Here is a 9,313-nt window from a genome sequence, read left to right as displayed (position 1 = left end):
GTAGGTCCGAATGCTGGCTAGGTAGGCGGCTCGGTGCCTGGACAGGCAGGTGTCGGAAGAGGTTGTGGGTGACTCAGTACGAAACGTTTGCTGCAGCGGTAGGTGGACGGTGCTGCGGTGCTAAGGCCTCGGAAAGCGGAACCGGCAGGCTCGGGTGGGCCTGACTCCGGGATGGGCGGGAGCGGGGTGCGGTTGCTGTGAATGCAGAGCCAGAAAGGTGGGTACCAGCCGCCTGCCTTCAGAAATAGGTCTGAATCCTTGCGGTGTGCCGGGCCCGGGCAAGGTAATCATAGGGACTCTAAGATAGGCTGCTTACCTGATTTAGCACTGTGCTGGTGAACGATAAGTATTTTACTCGAACTGCCTTTTGAGGTAGATTGCATTTCTCCAAATGGGTGGGTGAGGGTCTTAGTAACTCGTGATGGGAAGCTTTGTCAACCTCCCGGTACCACTAGATTGTTGTCCCCCCCTCCTCACTGCCTTTGAGAGAGGGTCTGCTTTCTCATATGGGGAAGAACCGCACTGAATTCAGGGTGCCTCACACTTCCAGTGTCCAGGTCATTCTGTTTGTAACTTGGAGAATTGAAAAATTGCCCCTTACTGCAGTATAAGTTAGTCTCTTAGATGTTGTAAAATCAAAACCATATGATTTGTACAGAATGATTGTTTTATCTGTCTCATAAAGAATTTATTTTAGGCAGTATTTTGTTTTGTACTCTTAAGGGGGTAGAGTATTAGCTGTTTGACCATACTAACTTGTTTGTGTAAAGTGGATGGGGAGGAAATCCCTTTTTTATGTCTCCAAGAGATAATTTCTCAAAGTTCATTCAGTTGTGTATCACAGAAAAAGGAATCTGTAAGTAAAAATTTGCTACGTTATTCTTTTCAGTTGTAGACTTGGAATGAGGATTTGGGTTGCTGTCGGACCTTTAACAGATGCTGTGTTGAACTCCTAGATAGCTTTAGTCCTTAAATAGTTGTCTGCTTTAATAAAATTTAATGACAAAAACATGTACTTTGTAGCCCCATCTATTAATCTTGGTTGCTTGAATACAAAACTCTCTAGATAAGGCTCCTGATATTTTATGTTCCTATGCTTGCTTCTCCCTTTTCTTTTTTTCCATATATTGTGTTGTATTTCAGGAAAGAATAATTTGTGGCCAGGAGATGAAATGAGGTTCTGCTTTAGAACCTAAGAGGAGCGTTACAAAGCTTTCCGGGGAGTGCCTACAGGCCTTGCCTGTGCAGTTCTTTGGCTTGTATCAGAATTGTAGGCCTCAGAGTAGCTCCAGGTAGCGCTGAGCTAAGCAGAGGGCTGTGCTGTGTGGTGTGTCAGCTTCAGGATCCTCAGGGGCTGGCCCTTTGGCCCTCGTGACAACAGAGCTCCCAGGGGTTTAGGTGGTAAGCAGATACTCATATGGGGTGTGTAATGGAGATTAGGAGCCTGACTGAGGACCATGGGCAGTAGGGCAAATGTGACCTCTTGGTGGAGACCCTTGGGGGAGCTGTCAATCTGTTACCAGTCTCCTGTTTACACCTGCCCCTGACATACTCTGACCCACCACCCTGGCTTCATTGCTGGTTCTTGAGTTACTCCGTCATCATGTCTGCCTGGGAACATTCTTTTCTCAGAGAGCCACATGACTCCCTCACTTCCTTGCCCTAACAGCTTGGTGAGGCCTCCCTGATGATTTTGACACTGCCTTCTTCCTCTTCCCTGCTCTGATTTCCCCACAGGGCTTGATCTTCCTAACGGCCCGCTAGATGTATGTACTGATATAATATTTTATGATAAGTGAGGCCTACAGGGAGACTTTTGAGCAAGGAACAATGGTTGGCACCTAGTAGGTGTCCGGTAAACATTTGTGGAATGAATGAAAATGGTGACTTAAGCAACAGCTAAGAAAGCAGATGGCTGCCCTGGGACTTGAGGTCTTTATGGAGGATGACTGCTGAGGGAGTTCTGGGGAAGGCATGTCTTGTGAATAACTCCTGCCTACCTCTGCCTGCCCATTGTGGAAAGGACAGCTGGTTAAAAAGTGGGTCAGAAGGGTTCATTCACAGAACTTCCCAGCACATCTCTTTGCAACTTTGAATATATAATGTATTTCAAAATAAAAAGATTTTTTTAAGTCAGATCTGCCCTGGCAAGAATGTTTTTAGAAATTTTGTCTTTGGTTACAAACAAACAAACAAACAAAAAAACCAGTTAAGAATGTCATCTTAGTCTTTACACTGTCTTGTGACATTTTGGTGATTAAGTGGAACAAGGTGTTGGTCTTCCTGCTCTTTAGAAATCAGAAAAAACGCCATGATAATGGAGTGTCTCTAACACCCTCCAACCTGCAGCTCATTAACTATAGGTGCGAAGACAAAACCAAGTTCATACCTGTTTTGTGATCCAGTATTCTGGAATCATTCCTGGAGGGATCCGTTTATACTGCCCTAACTAACTCAGTAAGTACATTTGTCGGCCTGCTCAAGGCTGATTCTGTAGATGTGGCTTCAGGATCCGACTTCCTCTATTCTGAGTCCTCTGCCCTGGCCACAGCCAAGCTGCTCTGAAGAACAGCACCTTGTTCAAGGTCTGGCTGTTAATACTTGTCAGATCTGCAGCTTGAACTGTGCACATCCTAGTGTCGGCTGACTCCTTCTCATTATCCATCAGTGTCTTCTGTGCAGTTGACTTCCTGTCTGACACCATGCTAGTGGGTACTTGGAGCCATGGTGCTCCCATTGTAGAGGTCGTAGATGCTCAGTAGGGTTATGTTGGGTGAAGAATTAAGATGCATCAAGACCAACATGGGGAAAAGGAACCAGATCCACAGACCGAATCAACCTTGAAACTCCTGTAATTCTCCTCCAGAGAGCTCTGTGCAGGGCTGTGTGACAGTGAGCTGTGGCCTTCTCTGACGGGGGCATGGCCGTGGTCTCTCGCTGCAGCATTCTCGGCCTGGGGAGTAAGTTCAGGGAGGCCAGTCTTCAGACAGATGGCCATCCTGCTGCCATAGTCCTTCCTTCTTTCGCCATCAGCAGAGGATCCTGGAAATGAGGCAGATTCTTTCCTTAGGATACCTACCTATGGGAGGCCAAAAAGGAGATGAAAGAGGTAGGGACCTCAGCAGTTCTGCCTCAGGAGAAGTGATGTTTTATGAAAATGCTCTCCCTAATCTGAGCAAGGGCCCTCCTAGATAACGACATCTTCTGGAGAGGATGTGTAGCCAGGCCGTTATAGTTCCACCTGGAAGATTTGGGGATTCGATTCCCATGCAACCTTATGGTCATGAATATGATTTTGTCTCCTGTCATCCTTTGCATTACTTTTGTTTGAGTACTTTGTGTGAAAGTGAAAAAGTATGTTTCTCCAAGTGTGTTCTGCCCTGGTTCTTGGATAGATGTAACTCTTTGGCAATAAAAATTGTTTTAAAGTTTAAGGACATTACAGGTTACTTCTCTCTTCAACAAAGATACGAGAGACCCAATGAAAACAGGCACAGATGAAGAACTTGAAAAGTTAGAGACTTGGACTCAGTGCATGCTGGCAGGAGAAGCGGAGCGGAGACACCAGGAGAAGGAGACACGCTGGTGAGCAGTCAACCAGACACGGCACAACCATCTTGGGAGCGAGTTTGGCAACAGAAGGTGGCCTGGCAGAGCAGATTCACACATGAGACAGGAAAGATAGGATTCCTTCTTTTTCTCCACACTTCCCTGGTGACTGGAGGTCTGGTCACCCACCACCATCCTCTCCCAGCTCAGACGCTGTGCTCCGGGAATTTGGAGCCTGTGGTTAGAGCCACTGTGAGGCCAGAGCCAATTATGCTACTTTGGTGCACCGATTTGGTGGCTGGATTCAGGTGGGCTCGGCTCCATACCGACAGAACCTGCAGAGGCCCCCAGGCCAGCACTTAACCAGTCCCCCGGCCCTCAACTGCCCAGCGGTCCTAACAGACACTGAAACCAGCTCCATCAAGGTCCTACACGAACTACTTCCGACTGAGTGCCCTGAACACGGATAAGTGTGGCACTGTAGGATAAGCACTTGACTGCAAGGTCAGTTTGAACCTCAAGGTAGGCGGTTCAAACTCACCAACCGCTCCTCGAAAACACTGTACAGGGTTGCTGTGAACCCAGATTGACTTGATGGCATTTCATAACAACAGCATAGGAACTCCATCTAGGGCCAGGAACTTGGCTGTCACCTTTCCCCCTCCACCACCCCCCAAATCTAAGGAGCTCTGGTAGCGTAGTGATTACGAATTGGGCTGTGAACCTTAAGGTCAGCAGTACGAAACTACCAGCTGTTCTGCGGGAGAAAGATGAGGCGTTCTGCTCCCGTAAAGATTGACAGCCTCGGAAACCCTGTACAGGGTCGCTGTGAGTCGGACGGCACATAACAACAACAACAACCCCCTCAAATCTACATTGTTTTTGTTGTGTTTTCCTTGTCTTGTTTGTTTTTATTTATTCTCTCTCCTCCGCCTTCTCCTTCCATTCCCTTGAAGTTTATCCTTTCTCCCCTGTTAGTCTTTGTTTTTGCTGTCTCTCTTTTCCTGTCGTCTTTACTCCTCTCTACTCTCTCATTTAATCTTCCCGCGCCCTGGTCTTTCTAAGTGCTTTTTATTTTTTCTTCCTCTCATATTTTTATCTTCTATAGCTCCACTTTTCTGTCCCTCTTCTCATTTCTAGTTATTCTTAAGTTTTGTGCTTTATTTTTAATTTCCTTTATTTTCTCTTCTATAGCTCCATTTCCCTGTCCCTGTTATGTCTTTATAGATATTCTTTTTTTCTGGTTGCTTTTTTATTTTTATTTCTTTTTCTCTTTTCATTGTTGGTGCCTTGTTTGTTAATTCTCTTTTGTTTTCTTGTGTATGTGTTTCAGGGGGCAAGGGGTCTTCTCTTTCCCATCCAACAGGAGACAGCATCCTTGTATATACAACCCAGCCCCAATTGTACTCTTTGTAGCTCCACCTGAGTAAGAGCCAATACTAGCTCCTTTACCACCTGATCAATTATAGACAGCAGTCAATACCAGCCAAACCCACCCTACACTGAGGTGCAGGAACTGCAAACAAAAATGGTGTACACGCTTCCATTCTCTAACTACATCTACAGGAGTTGGTTGGTGAGAGCATGAGAACACACCAACATACAGTCATCGATTGAATACAAATATGACAACCCCACAGTGCTCCAGATCCAACAGACCATTTTAGCTCACATGAAGAAATGAGACAATGGCTCAAACACATGACCAAGGTGCAGAGCCAGAAAATGGTTTTGAGCAAGAAACGATAATGGAACTAACTGAAAAAGAATTCAACAGAATGGTAATTAGGTACGTTTGTAGGATTGATGGAATGATTTAGAAAAGCAAGGAACACACAGTCAAAACTTTAGAAGAACTTGGAAACACTACAAGAACAAACAGAAAATAAATGCAAATTTTGAAATAACACAAAACCTGCAGTTAGAAATCCAGAAGTTGAATACTAAGATCTCAGAAATGGACAATACATTGAAAGGACAAAGGAGTATATGTGAAACAATGGAAGCCTGAAGTAGTGAGCTTCACGCTAAATCTCTCAGCACTAGTAATGCTAGAAGTACAATCGGAAAAAAGGGTGAACAGATCCAAAGAAAGCCTAAGAGTTACGTGGGACACCATGAAGGGAAACAACTTACAAGTGATCAGACAATAAAAAGCACAGAGAAAATTGTCAAAGTTGTTGAAAGAAAATGTCCCCAACATCATGAAAGATGAGAAGCTAACCATTCAAGAAGCTGAACACATCCCAAGCAGAATAGACCCCTAAAGAACATCACAAAGTCCTATCATAATCAAACTACAAACCAAATACACAGAAAGAATCCTCAGAGCAGCTCGGGAAAAAGAAAAAGTTACTTTCAAAAGAGAACCAGTAAGACTAAGTTCTGATTTTTCAGCAGAAACCATGCAGGCAAGATAGGCAGTGGGATGAGTGAGACATACAAAACTCTGAAAAAAAAAAAAATTGCAACCAAGAATCACATACCTACTAAAGCTGTCTCTCAAATATGATAGCATAATTAGAACATTTCCTGGTAAACAGAAATTAGAGAAATTTGTAATAATGAGCAACTTTACGAAAAATGCTAAAGGGTGTGTTTTGGACTGAGAAACAACAGCAGACAGTTACCTGAGATTCACATGGTGGGTTATGAATTGAGCTGCTAACCACAAGGTCAACAGTTTGAATCTACCAGATAGCTGTTCCACGGGAGAGATCAGAGGCTTTCTGCTCCTGTAAAGATTTACAGCCTCGGAAGCCCTATCTATGCAGGGTCACGGTGCATCAGAATTGACTTGAAGGCACACAACCACCACCACCATACATGACAACACCACCCAGAACCCAGTCCAGATAGGTTGTTATTGGGTGCTTTTGAATTGGTTCCGACTCGTAGCAACCCTGTATAGGATTTCTGAGGCTTTAATCTGAGAGAGCAAACAAAAAGGTTCATGTTTTTCCTGTGAAGGGGCTGGCAGGCTTGACTGCAGACTTTGTGGTTCCTTGTCCATAGCTTATTGGGTAGAAGTATTATAAGTAAAACAAACTTATAAGACTGAAAACAGGGAACCAGGGATTCAGTTTTAACGAAGTCAGCTACAGAGCAAATAAGGAAGAGTATAGTTACAGAACTTCCAAAAGTTAAGGAAGTCAAGTAGATTTGAAGATAAAACAGACTGTTTTAAATAGGGAAAAAATATTAATAAATTTCAAGGAAAATGAATACACCTGCACATGAAAATAAAAAGGAAAACCAGAAAGACTTAGTAAGCATTGACACAAAAGTATTGAGAATGCAAAGGAAATCCATAACTCAGTGCAGAAAATTATGTGGAACATAGAAACCAGCAACGCCACACACAAAAACACACAGTAAAAAGACAACAGTTAATTCATACCTATAGATAATTACGCTGAATGTGAATGGAGTCAATCCACCAGTCAAGAGACAGCAGAATGGACAAGAAAACAGATCCTTCAATACGCTGTCTACAAGAGACACATCAAAAAGATGGAGAGCTTACATGGCCATCAGCAGAAGAATGGTTAAACAAGGCTTGGTACATACACAAGATGGAATCCTCTGCAGTGTTGAAGAATAATGAGGACTCTGGGAAACACCTCACAGCATGGTTGAACCTGGAGGACATTATGCTGAATCAGATTAGTGAATAGAAAGGACAAATACTGTATGAGACCAAGTTGTAAAAACTTAAGAAAAGGTGTTCTTGAGAAACAATCTATCCTGATGTTAACATGGATGATGACAAGGCAGGCAGTATCCCAGAAGGACGTTAACAGATGAAAGTAGCTGGAGACACAGGGAGGAGTGCAATGTTAAAGTGAACAAAGGTAAATACTGTTACCTGTTGATACTTGGAAGGGATTGCAACAATGTAACTAAGTAAAGTATATGATTTGTTTCTTGTAAACTGTCACTCAATTCACAATTTAAAGTGTTTTTTTGTTTTGTTTTAAAGTTTAAAGGCATTGCAGACATATTGTTACTTAAAATTTACATTGGTTGGGGGGAATAAAGTTCAGCATCTTTGTCAAAAGAAAGAAGTATTTAGACTAGCTTTTAGAAAGAATTCTGACTTGACAGGTGTCCTTTTCAGTGTTGTCTGTATATAATAAAGGTTCCCTTCATTACAAGGTATTCTGCATTTATTGATTTTAAACACTGTATTGTACTGTAGGTGGAAGTAGTTCATACGGAGTTGTTCCCTGACACTGACCTTCTCTCCACAGTGTGTCAGCACTCCTTCCGTTTCCACTCTGCTTCCTGGTTTGCTGGTTTCCTTTAGTTTCCCTGGCTCTTCCTGCCTTCTCGTCTTTGCTTTTGGATAAATGCTGCTTACGTGCCCATGCTTACTAACCATCAAATAATGTTTCTTTATGTGTTTAGATCTATTCTTGGTGTTTTATAATAGTGGCCTCATGTAATGTTTGTTTTTTTGTGATTGGCTTCTTTCGCTCAGTGTAATGTTTCCAGATCCGTCCAGGTTGTGAGATGTTTTGGGGACTCATCATTATTGTTTATCACTTCACAGTGTTTCATTGTATGTATGTGTCATGGTGTATTGATCTCCTTAGGTTGTTGTCTTCTTTTTGTGACTGTGGAAATGCTACAGTGAACACGGTCTACATGGGTCTCTGTCTGTGTCGTTGTCTTAGTCTCTAGGATATACACCTAGGAATGAAATTGCTGCATTGATGGTTTCCGAGGCTTTAATAATTATATTATTCGAGAGAGCAGAAAGCCTTATCTTTCTCCCACAGAGGACTGGTGGTCTTGAACAACAGACCTTGTAGTTGGCAGCCCAGTGCTTATCGTATGGAGACATATATTAACTTGGGTAAAGGGGAAGGCAATACATAAGAGTGTTGCAGTTCGAAACTACCAGCCGCTCCCAGGTAGAAAGATGAGGCGTTCTGCTCCCGTAAAGATTTACAGCCTCGGAAACCCTGTACAGGGTCGCTATGGGTTGGAACCGACTCGATGGCACTTCACCACCACACCATTGTGAATGGTACTGGTTTCCTGATTTTCTTTTCTGAGTTCTCAGATATTTGTGAAAAGGAGTCCGGCTGATTTCTGTGTTGTTCCTGTACCTTCCCTGCCATTTTGCTGAGAATTTCAGTTAGCTCCAGTAATTCTCTAGCTAAGTTTTCAGGATTTTCTATGTATAGGATTGTATCAATTGCAAACAGATAGTTTTACTACTTCTCAGCCAATTTGGATACCTTTATTTCTTTTTCTTTCATTATTCTTCTGGCTAAGACTTCCAGTACAATATTGAATTGTTGTTGTTGTTGTTAAGTGCCGAGTCGATTCCAACCCATAGTGACCCTGTATAGGGTTTCTGGGGAGCAGCTGGTGAGTTTGAACTGCCAACCTTGCAGTTCAAATGGCTTTGCAGTCTGGCGCATTAGCTAACCCACAGCGCCACACCAGCACAATATTGAATGGGAGTGGAGGAAAAGGACATCTTTGTCTGGTTCCCATTCTCAAGGGAAATACTTTCAGTCTTTCTCCATTGAGACTAATGTTGCTTATTGGACCAATAAACAACATTCTTATCAATGGAGAAAAGACTGAAGTTGTCAAGGACTTCATTCTTCTTGGATCAACTGTCAACACTAGCGGAAGCAGCAGTCAAGAGATCAGACGACATATTGCACTGGGCAAATCTGCTGCACAGGAACTTTTTAAAGAAGAGCAGAGATGTCAGCTTGAGGACTAGGGTGCGCCTGACCCA

This window comes from Chrysochloris asiatica, unplaced genomic scaffold, assembly GCF_000296735.1.
Source record: "Chrysochloris asiatica unplaced genomic scaffold, ChrAsi1.0 scaffold00238, whole genome shotgun sequence".
Taxonomy (NCBI): domain Eukaryota; kingdom Metazoa; phylum Chordata; class Mammalia; order Afrosoricida; family Chrysochloridae; genus Chrysochloris; species Chrysochloris asiatica.
Note: the sequence above shows the minus strand (reverse complement) of the source record.